Genomic DNA, 17,802 nt, shown 5'->3' on the forward strand with positions numbered 1-17,802 from the left:
GCTCTTTTTTTTGCTGTACATGTTAAAGATTAGTGTTGGTTTTTGCAGTTTGCTGTGCTCGGCAGTATTAGTGATGTTTTGCCTGGGAGATTTGTTATTAAAACACCGGCCTTGAGCTTAATCTGGTATTTGAGCTTTGTACTGAAGCCATTACTGTACTTCGGATACTACCTTGTGGAGACAATTAGCAATCACAGTTCTTCCTCTGAGAGGTTTTTTATGGGGGAAATACAGGATGGCACCTTCGCTACCTTCTTCTATGACGTCTCCTCCTTCATGACAATAACTTTTCAGTATCTTGAACATCTTTGGGTAGTTAAGATACTTCTATTGGTATTTCTTGGGAATATTGTTTTGGTTTTGTCTAAGGTTAATAAGCAATTTAAGAATATCATCCAGAGATCTGCCCCAAGGCTGGATAGTTATGAGTGGCAGGGTGTGTGGGACAAGATGGGCAAGTACCTAGGCCAATGGGCACCCCCAGTGTTTTGGAACTTCACCCCTGAGCAAGTGCAGAATCCTGAAGAGTTAATAGAATATTTGGACAAAGTATGCTGTCACCCTGGCAACTCCAGAGAGACACAAATCACTGCAATGTGCTGGCGCCTGGCCCATGCCTACCAAGCCCTGTTTGACACTATTCAGTACCCTCAAGGGGAACACAAGATCTCTGGATCTGACGACAAAATGACAGGCACTGCGGCTACTCCAACCCCTGTGATAGGCACTGCAGCTGAACCAGAGAACCAACCTGTGCTGGTATCAGTTGCCCCTGTACACAAGTAGAAATATTGGAAGCGGAAGTCCGCTCGTTTAGTAAGGGATGAAGAAGCTTCTTATAAGAGGGATCAGGAGGAAGAAGTAGACAAGGCAGACTACCCCAGAGTAGGGCTATCATGAGAACAGGAGGAGGAGACCCAGCTGCTGCTTGGGGAGGAAGAAGAGGAAGAACTCATAAATAAGGCGGTAACCACCCGATCTCTATCCCTGAGTGAGCTGCGAGATACTCAAAAAGATTTCAGCCATCATCCAGGCAAGCACATTGTCACCTGGCTGCTCCGATGCTGGGATAATGGGGCCAGTAGCCTGGAATTAGAGGGTAAAGAATCCAAGCTGCTGGGATCCCTTTCTAGGGAAGGGGGCATTGACAAAACAATTGGAAAAGGGACACAAGTCCTCCGCCTCTGGAGGCAACTCCTGTCAGGCGTGAAGGAAAGGTATCCCTTCAAGGAAGATGTTATATGTCACCCAGGCAAGTGGACTACCATGGAGAGAGGTATCCAGTACCTGAGGGAATTAGCCATGCTGGAGGTGATTTATGATGACCAAGACAACAAGTAGCCATCCAAAGATCCAGATGAAGTCAAGTGCACACGACCCATGTGGCGGAAATTGGTACGGAGCGCCCCATCATCATATGTCAACTCATTGGCAGTAATGACCTGGAAAGATAGAGAGGGACAAACGGTGGATGAATTGGCTGGCCAACTCTGGCAATATGAAGAAACTCTCTATTCCTCCCTCGTCTCAGCTGTGGAGAAACTGTCCCAGGAGGTCTAGCAACTCGAAGAGGATAGGTCCTACTCCCCGCCTGTATGGATCAGTATCTCAGCCATTTAGGAGTCAGTGTTCTTTTTCTTAAGAGAGAGGATATAAAGGGTACACACCACGGGGCACCTTATGGTTTTACCTGCATAACCACAGAGAGGACATGAGGAAGTGAGATGGAAAACCTACCTCAGCCCTAGAGGCACGGGTATGTGAGTTGCAAGGAAAAATAATCACAAAAGGGGGTTCTTCCAGGAAAATTGCTGCTCCAGTTTCCAGTGGGCAGTTCCCCAGACAAAGTAGAAGGGCTGATCTTTCTTCTGATCTTAATGAAGAGACTTCTGACTTGTATTTACAAGAAGTCAGTAACAAATACTATAACCAGGACTAGAGGGGCCCTGCCTCCAGCTAGGTGAAGGAAAGGGACAATGAGGTTTACTGGACTGTGTGGATTCGATGGCCTGGCACATCGGACCCACAGAAGTATAAGGCTCTAGTGGACACTGATGCACAGTGTACCCTAATGCCATCAAGCTGTAAAGGAGCAGAACCCATATGTATTTCTGGAGTGACGGGGGATCCCAACAACTAGCTGTATGGGAAGCCGAAGTAAGTGAGTCTAACTGGGAATGGGTGGCAGAAGGACCCCATTGTGACTGGCCCAGATGCTCCGTGCATCCTTGGCATAGACTACCTCGGGAGAGGGTATTTCAAGAAACCAAAAGGGTACCGGTGGGCTTTTGGTATAGCTGCCTTGGAGATGGAAGAAGTTAAACAGCTGTCCACCTTGCCTGGTCTCTCGGAGGACCCTTGTGTTGTGGGGCTGCTGAAGGTCAAAGACCAACAGGTGCCAATCGCCACCACAACGGTGCACCAGCGGCAATATCGCACCAACAGAGACTCCCTGATTCCCATCCATAAGCTGATTCAATGACTGGAGAGCCAAGAAGTGATCAGCAAGACTCGCTCATCCTTTAACAGTCCCATATGGCCAGTGCGGAAGTCTAATGGAGAGTGGAGACTAACAGTGGATTATTGTGGCCTGAACGAAGTCACGCCACCACTGAGTGCTGCCGTACTGGACATGCTTGAACTTCAATATGAACTGGAGTCAAAGGCAGCCAAGTGGTATGCCACAATTGATATCGCTAATGCGTTTTTCTCAATCTCTGGCAGCAGAGTGCAGGCCACAGTTTGCTTTCACTTGGAGGGGCATCCAGTACACCTGGAACCGACTGCCCCAGGGGTGGAAACACAGCCCCACCATTTGCCATGCACTGATCCAGACTGCACTGGAGCAGGGTGGAGCTCCAGAACACCTGCAATACATTGATGACATCATCGTGTGGGGCAACACAGCAGGAGAAGTTTTTGAAAAAGGGAAGGAAATAGTCCAAATCCTTCTGAAAGCCAGTTTTGCCATAAAACAAAGTAAAACGAAGGGACCTGCACAGGAGATCCAGTTTTTAGGAATAAAATGGCAAGATGGATGTCGTCAGATCCCAATGGAAGTGATCAACAAAACAACAGCCATGTCTCCAACAACTAGCAAAAAGGAAACGCAAGCTTTCTTAGGCGTTGTGGGTTTTTGGAGAATGCATATTCCAAATTACAGTCTGATTGTAAACCCTCTTTATCAAGTGACCCCGAAGAAGAATGGTTTCAAATGGGGCCCTGAGCAACGACAAGCCTTTGAACAAATTAAACAGGAGGTAGTTCATTCAGCAGCCCTTGGGCCAGTCTGGGCAAGGCAAGATGTAAAAAATGTGCTCTACACCGCAGCCGGGGAGAATGGCCCTACCTGGGGCCCCTGGCAGAAAGCACCAGGGGAGACTCGAGGTTGACCCCTAGGGTTTTGGAGTCGGGGATACAGAGGATCCGAGGCCTGCTATACTCCAACTGAAAGAGATATTGGCAGCATATAAAGGGGTTTGAGCTGCTTCGGAAGTGATCGGCACTGAAGCACAGCTCCTCCTGGCACCCCGACTGCCGGTGCTAGGCTGGATGTTCAGAGGGAGGGTCCCCTGTACACATCATGCAACTGATGCTACATGGAGTAAGTGGGTCGCACTGATCACACAACGGGCTCGAATAGGAAACCCCAGTCGCCCAGGAATCCTGGAAGTGATCATGGACCGGCCAGAGGGCAAAGATTTTGGAATATCGCCAGAGGAGGAGGTGACGCGTGCTGAGGAGGCCCCAATGTATAATGAACTACCAGAAAATGAGAAGCAATATGCCCTGTTCACTGATGGGTCCTGTCGTCTTGTGGGAAAGCATCGGAGGTGGAAGGCTGCTGTATGGAGTCCTATGCGACAAGTCACAGAAACTGCGAGTCAGTTTGCAGAGGTGAAAGCCATCCAGCTGGCTTTAGATATTGCTGACCGAGAAAAGTGGCCAGTGCTCTGTCTCTATACTGACTCATGGATGGTGGCAAATGCCCTGTGGGGGTGGTTACAGCAATGGAAGCAGAGCAATTGGCAGCACGGAGGTAAACCCATCTGGGCTGTGGCATTGTGGCAAGATATTGCTGCCCGGGTGGAGAACCTGGTTGTAAAAGTCCGTCATGTAGATGCTCACGTACCCAAGAGTCAGGCCACTGAAGAACATCAAAACAACCAGCAGGTGGATCAGGCTGCTAAGATTGAAGTGGCTCAGGTGGATCTGGACTAGCAACAAAAGGGTGAGTTAGTTATAGCTCGGTGGGCCCATGACACCTCAGGCCATCAAGGAAGAGATGCAACATATAGATGGGCTCGTGATCGAGGGGTGGACTTGACCATGGACACTATTGCGCAGGTTATCCATGAATGCGAAACATGTGCTGCGATCAAGCAAGCCAAGCAATTAAAGCCTCTTTGGTATGGAGGTCGATGGCTGAAATACAAATATGGGGAGGCCTGGCAGATTCATTATATCACACTCCCACAAACCCGCCAAGGCAAGCGCCACGTGCTTACAATGGTGGAGGCAACCACCGGATGGCTGGAAACATATCCCGTGCCCCATGCCACTGCCTGGAACACTCTCCTGGGCCTTGAAAAGCAAGTCCTATGGCGACATGGCACCCCAGAAAGAATTGAGTCAGACAATGGGACTCATTTCCAAAACAACCTCATAGGCACCTGGGCCAAAGAGCACGGCATTGAGTGGGTGTATCACATCCCCTATCATGCACCAGCCTCTGGGAAAATTGAACGATACAATGGACTGTTAAAGACTATGCTGAGAGTAATGGGTGGCGGGACGTTCAAACATTGGGATACGCATTTAGCAAAGGCCCCCTGGTTAGTCAACACGAGGGGATCTGCCAATCGAGCTGGCCCTGCCCAGTCAGAACTTTTACGTACTGTAGATGGGAATAAAGTCCCTGTAGTGCACATAAAAAATATGCTGGGGAAAACAGCATGGGTTATTCCTGCCTTGGGCAAAGGCAGACCCATCTGTGGGATTGCTTTTGCTCAAGGACCTGGGTGCACTTGGTGGATAATGCGGAAGGATGGGGAAGTCGGATGTGTACCTCAAGGGGATTTGATTTTGGGTGAGAATAGCCAATGATCTGAATTATGTGATGTTAAGTGCTACATAATATTATATGCCGTATCAATGGTATTACAGTAAGAATCACCTAGATTACTGAAGCATGAACTTTGATGGAAGCGAGCAAAGTGCAGTGATGATGGAATCAGAACTGACTTCAGCATGCAACAATCCAACACCACGCACCATCTCTCCTGCCCTGAAAGACTATTACAACAGATGGAACTCAAAATCATGGATTAAATGAACCCAACAGACATTTTAGAGGGATAGCCCATAAACTAAGGGAATGACATCTATGTGTATATATTAAAAGTCAAGAAAAGCAGTGGTGATTAAGTAAAATGTATTGGAAAGTATGGAACCTGGGCATGACATAGGTGGTATAGAATAAGGGGTGGATACTGTCCTGGTTTTGGCTGGGATGAGTTCATTTTCTTCCTAGTAGCTGGTACAGTGCTGTGTTTCAGATTTAGCATGAGAATAATGTTGTAACACACTGACGTTTTAGTTGTTGCTAAGCAGTGCTTATACTAAGTCAAGGACTTTTCAGCTTCCCATACTCTGCCAGAGAAGAGGTGCACAAGAAGCTGGGCGGGGGCACAGCCAGGACAGCTGACCCAAACTGGCCAAAGGGATATTCCATACCGTGTGATGTCCTGCTCAGTATATAAGCTGGGGGGAGTTGGCTGGGGGGCAGCGATTGCTGCTCGGGGACTGGCTGGGCATCGGTCAGCGGGTGGTGAGCAACTGCATCATGCATCACTTGCTTTGTATATTCTTCTTCTTCTTCTTCTTCTTCTTCGAGGAGGAGTAGTAGTAGCAGCAGTAGTAGTATTTTACTTTATTTTATTTTATTTCAATTATTAAACTGTTCTTATCTCAGCCCACGAGTTTTCTCACTTTTACTCTTCCGATTCTCTCCCCCATCCCGCCAGGGCGGGGGGAGTGAGCAAGTGGCTGTGTGGTGCTCAGTTAAACCATGACATTGACTCATTAAGAAATTGGACTGCTGACCTTGGCAACGCTTAATTTGCTGCTGTTCTAAAACCACCTCTCATCAGGCTGACCTTATTACCTTGCTGGCCTTCTCATGTTCTACTGGTTAAAAGCACTTACTGTCAGCGGCTGTTGTTCTCTTCAGGACAACACGGTGTTAGTTCCTGATAAAGCTCCTACTTGCTACAGTAATAAGCCTAATAAAGAATAAAATTTGCCCACCCTGAGAGAAATTTAGAGCTGGATGTCAATATAAATGATAAATTATCTTTGTCAATGCATTGCAATATCTGTTGAATATCACATAACTCAGACTAATAGCTATAAAATACACATTTTATATATTATTTGTTTAAATGAAAACCCGTGAGGCAGGCTGAGAAGAAAGGAATGATAAAAGCTGATGAAAGCATGCAGAACTTCAAATTTCTGGTTATTCTATTCAGATCTTAAAGAATGATGATGGGATATGGATTTTCTGTCTGAAAAAGCAATGTGGATAAAAGTTTCTGTATTGGCATGGCAAAGTTTTGGTACTGGGGAGTTGCAGGGGTGGCCTCTGTGGAAGAAGGTCAGCGGCTGTCCTGTGCTGGACACAGTCAGTTCCAGATGGCTCTGGACCCATCACAGGCCAAAGCTGAGCCCATCGGTGCCTTTGTGAAAATGTATTTAAGAAAGGACAGAAAACTCCAGGGAGAGGAGGAGAGAACATGGAGAGAACGAGAGAACAGAGATAGGACAAGGGAATCAGAGGGAAACGGCAAGAGAACATCGAGGTCAGAGGGGCAGGGAGGTGCTCCATGGCAGAGCACATATTCCTGAAGGGACAGAGCCCATGGAAGACCCACACCAGAGCAGAGGAAAAGAGCAAAGAAGGAGCAACAAACAGAAACCACTATGTCCTGACTGCAAACACCACCACCCCTCCGCCATTGCTATTCTTTGCTTCACTGAAGGCACTGAGTGTAACCTGCGGCCATAACAAGGTGGGAGGAGAGGTGTCTGATGTGAAGTCAAGCCTGGGAATAGGAGCGGTGTGTTTTCCCAAAATGTTTTCATGCTTTTTTCTTGTTTTGTTTTTTGTTTCTTAATACCTGAAAGAGTAATTAATATATTAATTTGCAACAAATTAATTTCCCCAAGTTGAGTCTGTTCTACCTGCCACAGTAATTGGTAAGTGACCTCCTTGTCTTTATCTCAACCCACAAGCTGTCTCACTCCTGTTCTATTTTCTCCCCTGTCATGCTGAGGGTGGGGAGAGTGAGTGAGCAGCTGGGTGGGTGCTTGGCTGCCAGCCAGGGCCAACCCACCACAGACTGTTTTGGTAATTATCTTTTTGGTAATGTTGTTGACCTCTTCAGTAGTCCCTATTCTTAAAAAGAAATGAACCTTGTTTAGAAGAATCCACCTGTCCAAGCCACAGAGAAGCTAAAACTCCTGCAATCCTCACTGTTGTAAATACTTCAGAGAGAACTTCACATTTGAGAAGACATATTCAGATATGTAGTGTTTGATCAATTGTAATGTCGTCCTGTGAACAGGATCACACAAAAGATTCACATGAAAGTAGCAAAGAAATACTAATATTCACCAAGGTTGAGACAAACGTGAGCTACATGACTCTTCCTAACGTGTCTTCTTGGAAAAATGTCCTGTTTTCTTAGAAAATGACGTCTTGGACATCCTCTCTACAGCTATAAATTATATCAACATTAATAATCATATGCAGATAAAGTGACCTTCTCCTCTAAGAAAAGACTATTTGTATTAGCAAGAGTTGCAAGCTCCAAATTTGGTGTGCTATTATGCTCCTTCATGCTTGACTGCTTTCTTAAAGATGCAGAAATCAGTATCAGGAACCCTTGTCTGTATTCAGTGCAAATGCAGCATCCAACTGCAATTTTTCAAAATAATTTGATGCTTGGTTGAGCACCTAGTTTTAGTCAATTCAGTTGAATGCATGTGTAATGATGATATATCAGAAAACACTGTTTACAGTGTTTATTCCTTTTTGCTACTAATCAAATTATCAAATAAATTTCAAAATTTATTTTTGAAACCACTAAGCACTTCTTAGATTTTTATGAGTTATCTAAAAGACAACAATTAAACCAATAACATTAAAACACACAAACCACAAAACTGAATGACACTGTCAATATACGAAAAAGAACAAAGAACTAATGTGGCATGAAAATGTGGCAATGAACAATCATGCAAGATTGTGTAAAATAAAACTAAATGACAGCTTTTAAGCATGTATTAACCACATCCAATCAAATGCAATGGCCATATACTAAGCCACAAAAAAGCAACAAATTATAAATATTTATTTCACAGTCTGCATATGAACAGACTTCTGTCCTTGGCTAGCGATTGCTTTGGGTTCACGTAAACAGCTTAGAATAATGCTGTCTAACCGAGAAAAATACAGCTTTAAGAAGTGAATAAATTTAAAGTAAAAGTTTCATACCAGATCTTATAGAACCATAGAAAAACAGACTTGAAATGACCTTCAGCATGTATCTTATCCATCCATATACTCTGAGGCAGATCAGCTAGTTAAACTAAGTATTTTATTAACCTGGTCCCAATTGTCTAATACGAATAATTCATTTTGGAATTTAAGCTTATTACTTCTTTGCCTATGTACCACGGACACACAAAAAATTATTTCGTCTTTGTTTCTATTTTTTATATACCACATGACTCCACATAAGAAAAACATACTCTTGACTTCAGGCTAAATAACCACAGGTCTTTCCATCCATCTTTGGAGGTCATGTTTCCTAAGCCTTTCATCATTCTTGCTGATGTCCTTCTGAACCTCTCCAACTGACCTATGTTTTTCTTGAAGTTTTATGACAGAAACTGAACACATTACTTCAGCTTATCGGAGCTCTTGAACAGAAAGGTTATTTTGTGTATCTTACAGGTTGTTTATGTCATTTGTTCTTTTTCAGAACAGAATGATATGGCTGACTCACAATCAGCTTGTGATTAATTCCTTTTTTCTCTAAAGAACTGCCACTTAGCCCTTTGTTTACCCTCATGTATTTATACAGTTGACTATTTTTCTTAAATGCAGTATCTTTTGCTTATCCCTGTTGACTGCATCTTATTTTTTAAAACCATTTTCTTCAATTTGACAAAATGCTTTTGTAGTACAACAAAGAATCAACATCCTCAGCATTTAATATTATTTAAGAGTCTTTCTTCAGATTACCATGCTTCCCAGGTCTGCTATATTTTAGAGACCATGGCAACTACTCTCTTGCCAAGGTTGTAAGAACATACCAACATATTCTCATAATTCTGGAGGTCCTGAATATCTGTTCTGACACTTTTATGGAAATTGAGCTCATGCAGTACCTCTCAAGAGCTCAGTAGTCTGTTAAATAAGGTCTTAACACAGCTGAAGAATCCTTATTTCTGCAAAATTCCATGTGGCTTTAAGTCCCATTGAAGTCCACAAAAATGCAAGACATCGAGTACCACACAGGTGCACTCAAAAAAATGTGGCCAGTAATGGATGAAAACACAAGCACTCTTGAGTTAAGCAAACTCTAGAAGTAAAGATGAGTGCAAAATCATCACTGAACTGTTATATCAGATAGTATCACAGAGGTCAGAAGTTTTTCCTGTGCTTCCCCCTTATTCAGTTGCTGAGGGACACTTTTTCATTTCAGTCATGGTCAAAAAACAAACAGCATTTTTTGCCTCAGTTTGAATATTTTGGCTGTTTCCAAATGTAAAAAAATGTTTATGTTTGCCATGGTTTGGAAAATGCTGTCTCTGTTTTTCTGTAACACAGAAGCTTCAGAAAATAATAATCTAGCCTAAGAAAATAAACAGATGAAAATGTTTGGAAGATTAAAGACAAACATCTTCAAAGTTATAAAAGTTTTAAAATAAGGTGGTCTGTCATTCATGGTAGCACAACTTCTGTTCAGTTTTTCACAGAACACCAAACCTAAGGAGGTTACAAGCACTGGATGCACGATGCTTTAGCTTCAGGGTACCCAAAACCACTTGAGGCCCTTTGAGTTAAAACCTGAATTAAGGACCTCTTAGAAAACATTCAGGATATCTCAGGATAGGAGGTGGACATGACTAGTGATAAAGTCATTCTATTTAATGAATAAATAAATATTTAAGACACAGGTCTTTCCCCTCCTTTATTTACTTAGTTTTGATTTTAATTTAATTTTCCTTTTACTTTTATCTTAGTGAAAGCCAAAAGAAATATATAATTAAAAAAAAATACATTGATGCAAAGCCAAAGTGAGAATTAAATGTAAAAAAGCAGGAAAAAAATTGGAGAGAGATATTTTTTGAATAATCCCAGTACAGTCCATGAAGATAGAATTATCAGAATTGAGCCCTAAGAGCTAAGGATTTTTCAAGAAAAGAAACAAACGCTTTTTGTGCTTTTGGGGTATTTGATCTATACCAAAAAGTCTGGGTTTTCTTAAATTAGAATTCATTTTCTGTATTGAAGTTTTCTCCAGGCTAGGGAATGCAATGATGTCTAGAAAACTGGCACCATTATCACGCTAGTGAAAGCTAAGTAACTTCATAGGAATAGGCTTCCCAGTAACATTTCTTCCCAAGTCTCCTCTTGCTTCCTGATATATTTTTTGGTTTCAAAGTAAGTATGTCACTACATTAAAAATTAACTCCAGTTCTAACTGCCTCGGTGTATTTTGACTGTAAACCTAGCAGGACAGAGAGTGGCTTTTTTGTTTGCCATCGTGTTGTTAAACACAAAAGGATTCCCGTTCATGATGGCATCTATAGATTTCCACAGGGAGGACAATGATGCCTGTGATAATAACCATAGACTTTCACTCCTGAAACTGAAGAACTCGATTTTTCCAAATAAACTGGTTCATAAAGAATTCTATTTTAAAAATCAGAAAAAAAATTATCAGGCTTTAGTATATATCATAGAAAAGCAATTGCTTCAGTTAATGAAAATAACAGAGCAAGAAACACTTTACCAGTAATACTTAAATACCTCTTATAGAAACAGTTCTATTTATCTGTGCTCACACAATTGCTCCCTTTAATAAGCTCTTTTAATGACTTCCTTGAAAATATATGCCTAGGTTCTTGTCCACTGTTGTCTACAACTGAGGCACACTTACCAAAATTCACATGCAATGAATAGATGTACAAACAAATGCTCCAACATTAAGTACAAGCACTTAAAAGATTAAACACCTCAGTGATACCATTTTGTTTTTAATTACCTTGTACCTATGAAAGCTGTACTTCTCTTGCAGAAATATCTTAAGATATTCCTGGTTTTGTTCCTGTGTTTGCAACAAATGAAAAGATCCAGTGCTTCTGAAGTGTTAGGGTTTCTTTTCATTATCTTACTCCCAGGTTATGTGTCACATTGACACATCAACTCCTTGGGAAATTATATAAATTAGATTTATTAAACTACTATGCAAAGAGATAAAAAATATCCATTATTGTTCATTTCTACAGAAGGCTTTTGGGTAGCTGCCTCATTAGAAAATAAAGTCCTACTGCTAAGCAAATTAGCTAAGAACACAACCACAGAGCAAGCATACTTAATGACTGTATTAAATTTAGAAAAGAAAAATGTCTCATTTTAAACACAGAAGCAGACTTAATACTGGCAAACAAAAATCTAATCTGCAGTATCTGTGATGATTTGATGCATAGGAAACCCTTGAAACCAATGGAAAGACAAACACTGACTTCAAACAGCTTTGGGTCAGGTTCCAAAATTTACACTGACTGTAATAATTCTTTATATTCTGTTAACATCTTATTAATGCTCAAAACCCCAGTATGTTTTGAAGTAGCCAGTAGGCACAAGGACTATTCCTTTGTGAGAGACTCCACGTATCATATACCACCTTCTTTTACAAGAAAACTTGGAGATTTTCAGACATATTTTAGAGTTGCTGAACCACAGAACTGCCACAAGCAGAGATGTCTCCAGAATCACCATAGTGGAGTCCTTCTTCACACCCCTGCCTACATTCAGTCTCTTGCTTTTCCCTGGATCCTCTCCCGTTTCTCTTCCTTATCCCCTAAATATAGGAGAGAATTGTCTCCTGCCCAGAATAAGTCTTTCTTCACCCAGTACTCCATTAGTGAGTTATTTAAAGCTGGCTTCTTCTGGTCAGGGAGCCAGTCATCAATCTGCTCTGTGAGCGAGCTACTGAAATACCAGCAATAGTCTGTGAAAGTGTTCCACTGCTATCATATCACATGTACAAACTATAACCTATACAATTTGATCTAATAAAAGGTTTATCCTCCTCTGCAAATCTTGCTTCTTAAATTATCATAATGTACCCATTAAATACCTATTAAATGTATGTTCTATTTATTTTTACATCCATATAAGCTATATCCATGTAAGTGAGCTTAAACTGCATAGAACACTAATATAATACAAATCATGAAGGATTAGTTATTTCAGTACTTCATATATACTTATTTCAAAAGACTAATTCTGGCCTCTGCCTTTCAGCTTTGCCAGCAGCAATAACAAAAACTCATGGATCTGACTGTCCTTTACAGAAGGAAAATCATTTAAGCGCAGCACTTTGTAGTGAGAAGCATGCTATAATCATATGATTTTTTATTGATTAATTGCACATGAACTATGTCTATAAAGATGCACTTAGTCGAAATGCATTCTTGGAAATCATCTAGAAATTATTAAACATTTATACTGTAATCATTTCAGAAATTTTAATAGATCTCGATTTTTAACTTCTATTAGCCTATCAACTCTAACAAGCAACATGTCATTTCAGAGGTACTGCAGAGGATCTCTGCCCCACAACTGACTGAATTTGGCCTGTATCCATAAAAGTCTACTAAAAAATCAAGTAGTGTCATCAAAGCAAAGTTAAAGGAGTAGAAAAGGGCCGCCTTTAGCTGTGGAGGTACTTGGAAAAAGTTTTACAACAGTTCTCAAATGAGATTAAAGCTGATCCTTTTTGAGAGCTGCATTATTTAGAATCTGAGTATATACCTCACATTTAACATTGTATCAGCAGCCTATGAAATGTCTCATGCTGAACTTACTTAGAAAACTTTATACCAAGACAGCTGTTAATGGAGATAGCCTGTATTTCTATAGGACAATTCTCTTGCTATCGATTACTAAGATACTGGAGGAAAGTAAGGTCAAACAGATAGAATTTTCAATATTGCTTATGGACTTGACTGCCATTGCAACGCATATTTTTCAAAACACATTTGAAAATCTTGCCCAGTATTTTCAAATGGCTCCAAAAATTTGAAAAAAAACATGACCTTGTTTCTAGTTTCCCAAACCCCTATTTAGTTTCCTGCCTCATTAAGAGAACAGTCTTCAGGAGCTCCTGTGACTAGGTATTGATTTAATGCATAAGGCTTCTATTTCTGAAAGCTTTGGTTCAATGTCTTATGTCACATATATTTTCGATGCACAGAGGGAAGTTTTGGTCTTGCTGAAGTGAATGGAAAGTTTTCATTATTTTCAGTGGGATCAGAATTTCAGTTGTATTTGGGGCTTTCAAGAATTCCTAAACTGGTTAGGAGCACAGGCATCAGTTACTTGTGGACCCTCTTTGCAACCCCCCATTTCAAAGCACAAGTTCCAAAAATATGGCTACCATGTTGTTATTTATTTATGAACTTTCATTTAGTAGTGAAAGGTTTAAACATGATCTATTGAAAGTCACACAGCACACCAATGTCAAGATCAGAATTCTGTTTTTTGGGGGGTTTTGGGTTTAGGTTTTTTTTCCCCTTTGCAGAGGTATTATTTTCTACCATGATACGTATAAATTGCAGCACATTTCAAGATTACTGCAAGTAGCACGAGCACATACTTACTGGAACATTAAAAATCACCTTCTGATGTAATGTAATTCAATATATTGTTCATCTAATTTCTCATATTGACTGTAATATTCTACTGGCAGAAACCGTATAATTTCTTGAAGAAAAATGAGTAACTGAAGATGGAGATAAGCGTAATTAAAAGAACAGTATTAGAAATTAAAGAAAATCAGATTTCAGGCTAAATTTATGGCAGACCCAACAACTGTTCTGTCAACACATAAAACTGGGATCTACCTTCTTTTACCAAAATTCTGCTTATATACAGCTTCTCCTTCATTTTTCTCTTTTGATTATATACAGGACAGCACATACAAAACTCAAATTCCTCTAGGTTTGAGATTACTTTATAAAAGAATTTAATAGTAAATTTAGAAAAGCTAGCTGGGAACAGAAGCAGCAAAAGATGAGAGAAGTAAGATGAGAAGATCAAGTAACTATTTAAATTACTCAGGAGTGCAACTTGCTGTTTCCAAATGATTTTAATTTAATTAATCTATAGTGTATAAGCTTTCCATGATTTCACTTCACCATAATTATAATTGCTAAGCAGATCTTTTACAGACATGAAAAAAGAAACAGAAAAGAGAAGCGCATCAGTAGGTTAAAGCAGTATTCCGTCACTTTGCACTCTTTCAAATTTTCCAGTCTTTTTTTTTTACTCAATAAGGGGCTCTAAAAATGTTTCATTCCTGATTGTATCCTTCACTGCTTTATCAACTTCTTTGCTGATAAATTTTTAATTGTGATCAAAACTGTTGTTTTCAAAATGTAGATTTAAAAACAGAGGTCATAAGAGAGGACAGGCAATATTCCACCAGAAATGCTAACTTGACAGAATAGTCTAAAAATAAGGTTGATTTCTCCAAACCTTTTGATGGAAACAAAGGACATGGGCAAGTGACACCAATCATCTTCTCAGCCTATCTACTCTGCTGTAGTTAGCTCTTCAGATGGCCAGATCATTAGTCCTCCAGGTAACCAGGTGTGCTTAAATTCTCAGCTCCATCTTAGTTCTGAACATGGGCTATTTTTATCATGCCTGTACAACAAGGTCTTAATAACATTTTTGCTTATAACCAAGCATGCTACCTTAATACCTAATGGAAGGTATACGATTAAAATTTATTGCGAACAGTGAAGATCAAAGAAAAGAAAGCTGTTCCAGAAAAGGTTGCCAACAATGAAAATGAGTACAAAACTTAAATGTCAGTGAATCCCCCCCCAGAGGCTTCCTGAACATGGATGGTTTTAAGTTCCAATTTTTGAATTTCAATTCAAAGTGTAACTAAAACACTTCAGAGACTTAACTAAAACAGTTCCAAAATAGGGGGAGGGTTGTGAGGGAAAAGATTTAAAGGTAGAGAAAGGAGAAAATGATTTCCAAGTCACTAAGTGATGAGAAACAAGAAAAGGAAAGCTCTCCCAAATATGCAGGACTGCAGAGAGAAAGCTGAAATCTCTAAAGGAAGAAGCCTTGCTGTTGCGATGTTGAGCCATATATGCTCTAATTTTGAATTGGCAAGCAATGTAAATAGGATCTTGGCGTGTGTCAACTTGCAGCATCCAAACATCAGCAAGCCTGAGGGACTCTGTGTCATTGACAATGACGAATACTGGAGGCCTGGTGCCTCCTGCCATTTCAACAACAAACAATCCCCAGCAAGCAGAAGGGTTTTTTCCCCCCATATTTTTTAACCTTCTGCAGGTGACATCTTTTAGCGCGCCTGAACCTGGCCGCAGCATCCACGTTTTAGCGGCCACCCAACAGTGGGCCGGTCCCTGCCGCACTGGGCATCCCCTTCCAAGAGGGCTGGGAGACGGCGGTGCCTCCGGCCTTCCCCAACCCGCCGGCAGCCCGAGCGGAGGTGGGGAAAGGCCGGGCAAAGGCTGGGAGGCAGCCGCCCTCAGGGCCGGCGCGGCTCCTGCAAACATGTCGGCCTGCACCGACACGGCCCTGCTAGTCGGCCTCGCCGCCCCACCGCGGGGCACAGGGCCAGGCCGCCGGGCCCCGGCCGAGAGGACACTTTGTTTCCTCCGCCTTTCCCCCTGCTGCCACCGCCCCCCCCCCAGCGCTGCCCGCTCCCGCCGCTCTCCGCCCCCTGCCCGGCCTCTGCCCGCGCAGCCGCTGAGGGCAGCGCCTTCCAGCCTCCGCAGGGCGCATGCTCGCAACGCCCTCTGGCGGGGCCAACGGCCGGGAGGGCTGGAGGGGTGGCCGGCGCCGCCGGTGCGCATGCGCGCATGGGCGGCAGGCGCGCGGTGCGGGCGGAAGTGGGGTCGGCGGCTGCCGCGGCGGGCGCTCTCCGCCCCGCGCTCGGAGACAGGTACCGGCGGGCCTGCGGGCCGCCCTCCCCGACCCCGGCTGCGCGGTGCGGCTGCTGTGCAGGAGAGATGCTCTGTCCCCTCCGTAGGGCTGAGAGGAGCGGGCGGCTCGGCTATGGAAGAGGGGTTTCTCGTAGCCCGGAGACCGCGCCGCCTTGACGTGGCCTCTGGGCCGCCGCCTTGTGCCGTCCTGGCGCTTCGCTAGGCTTCGCTTTCCACTGTGAGACCTACAGTTACCTTGCACCATCCTTCCCTCCCTGAGCTACCCTGCACACGGTCTCTGCTATGGGAATTGAGTCCCCGCTTTGACAAACACGGTGTTTTACGGCTTAGAAGTTCTTTTCTTTTCTCTTTTCTTTTCTTTTCTGCACTGAATATACTGAAAAAAAGTTTTTGTTGTTAATACGCCTATGCTAATACATCTAAGCTCTTGGTTTGAAAGATCTCAGCTTCTTGCAGTTGCTGAATTGACTGGAGTGATTACAGTTCACATTCTGAAAGGATCTGCTTTACAGCCCTGTCTTCCTGAGGTCTGTTTGTTTTGCAGTGGGTGGCTGCTTTCTAGAGCTGAAATATTGTTGAGATAAGTGGCAGGGTAAGAATCCGTTTTCTGCAGGTAACATTTGATTGTGGCCTCTTGCACAATATCAGATTAGTAAATTTTAGTCTGAAATTAATAAAGGAGATTTTGTTTGTTTTTTGTTTGGTGGTTTTATTTTTCTTTTTTGAATTCTAGTTGTATTCTAGTGCAAGTAAGTACTAGCTGTGATACTAAGAGTAAGAATAGCCTAGGATTTATTTCCAGAAGATAAGTGCCTGAAGATCTGCAGCAGCAGCAAGCTGAAGCCTTGCAGCTAAGGGAATAAGATGTGTCACACTGCTGACTTGGTTTTTCCTTCTGTTTTAGTTAGCTGACTTGCTGTGTTCTCCTCCTGAGAATTCTCAAGGAAATCACAATTTACAAGATTAGACTAGTACAAAAATTCTAGACTACAGTCTTTGTTCTTCATGAATGGTCCTCTTGATTTCATTAAGACGGCTGTATGAAAAAAGTTTTCTCTTGTGACTGATGGCAGGTTGAGTTTATGGTAGTTCTGTAGTGTCTGTTTTGTTCAATGGTGTAAATGTTCATTTTAATGAGAAAATTTCACAAACTATATAAAGAGTGTATGGCTGTGTCTACATATGTGTGCATATTTGAAGTGAGGCATTACCTATTTCATAATAGTTTTAACTTTTGCACAATTAGCCCAAATATTGCACTGACTAGTATTTATGTTTGCAGGGGCTTCAGATATCTACCATTTTGACTGACCACATCAATAAGATGCTAATGCTCTTGGCTGTTCCTTCATTTTTCATGCAACTTTTGTGAGGTTTCCTCTAGAGGTCCACACAATCATGTTTTATTCTCTGATTTGGAGAATGAGTTTAAGTGTCTCTCTGCAAGTAGCATCTGCTTTGATAGATAAGGAATCTCCTTATGCCTCTGACTGCTACAGCTTCCTT

General features: G+C 42.2%; 1 protein-coding gene across 1 annotated transcript in view; it reads left to right on the top strand.

Moving 5' to 3' along the window:
- The first annotated feature begins 16,242 nt into the window (after positions 1–16,242).
- The window catches only part of POT1 (protection of telomeres 1), a 79,558-nt gene continuing 77,998 nt past the window's right edge, over positions 16,243–17,802 (top strand). Inside the window, exon 1 of the mRNA XM_076329698.1 lies at positions 16,243–16,295. The gene's annotated coding sequence lies outside the window, so the exon portion shown is untranslated. The remainder of the gene's footprint in view (positions 16,296–17,802) is intronic.

The sequence above is a fragment of the Aptenodytes patagonicus genome, chromosome 1, assembly GCF_965638725.1.
Source record: "Aptenodytes patagonicus chromosome 1, bAptPat1.pri.cur, whole genome shotgun sequence".
Classification (NCBI taxonomy): domain Eukaryota; kingdom Metazoa; phylum Chordata; class Aves; order Sphenisciformes; family Spheniscidae; genus Aptenodytes; species Aptenodytes patagonicus.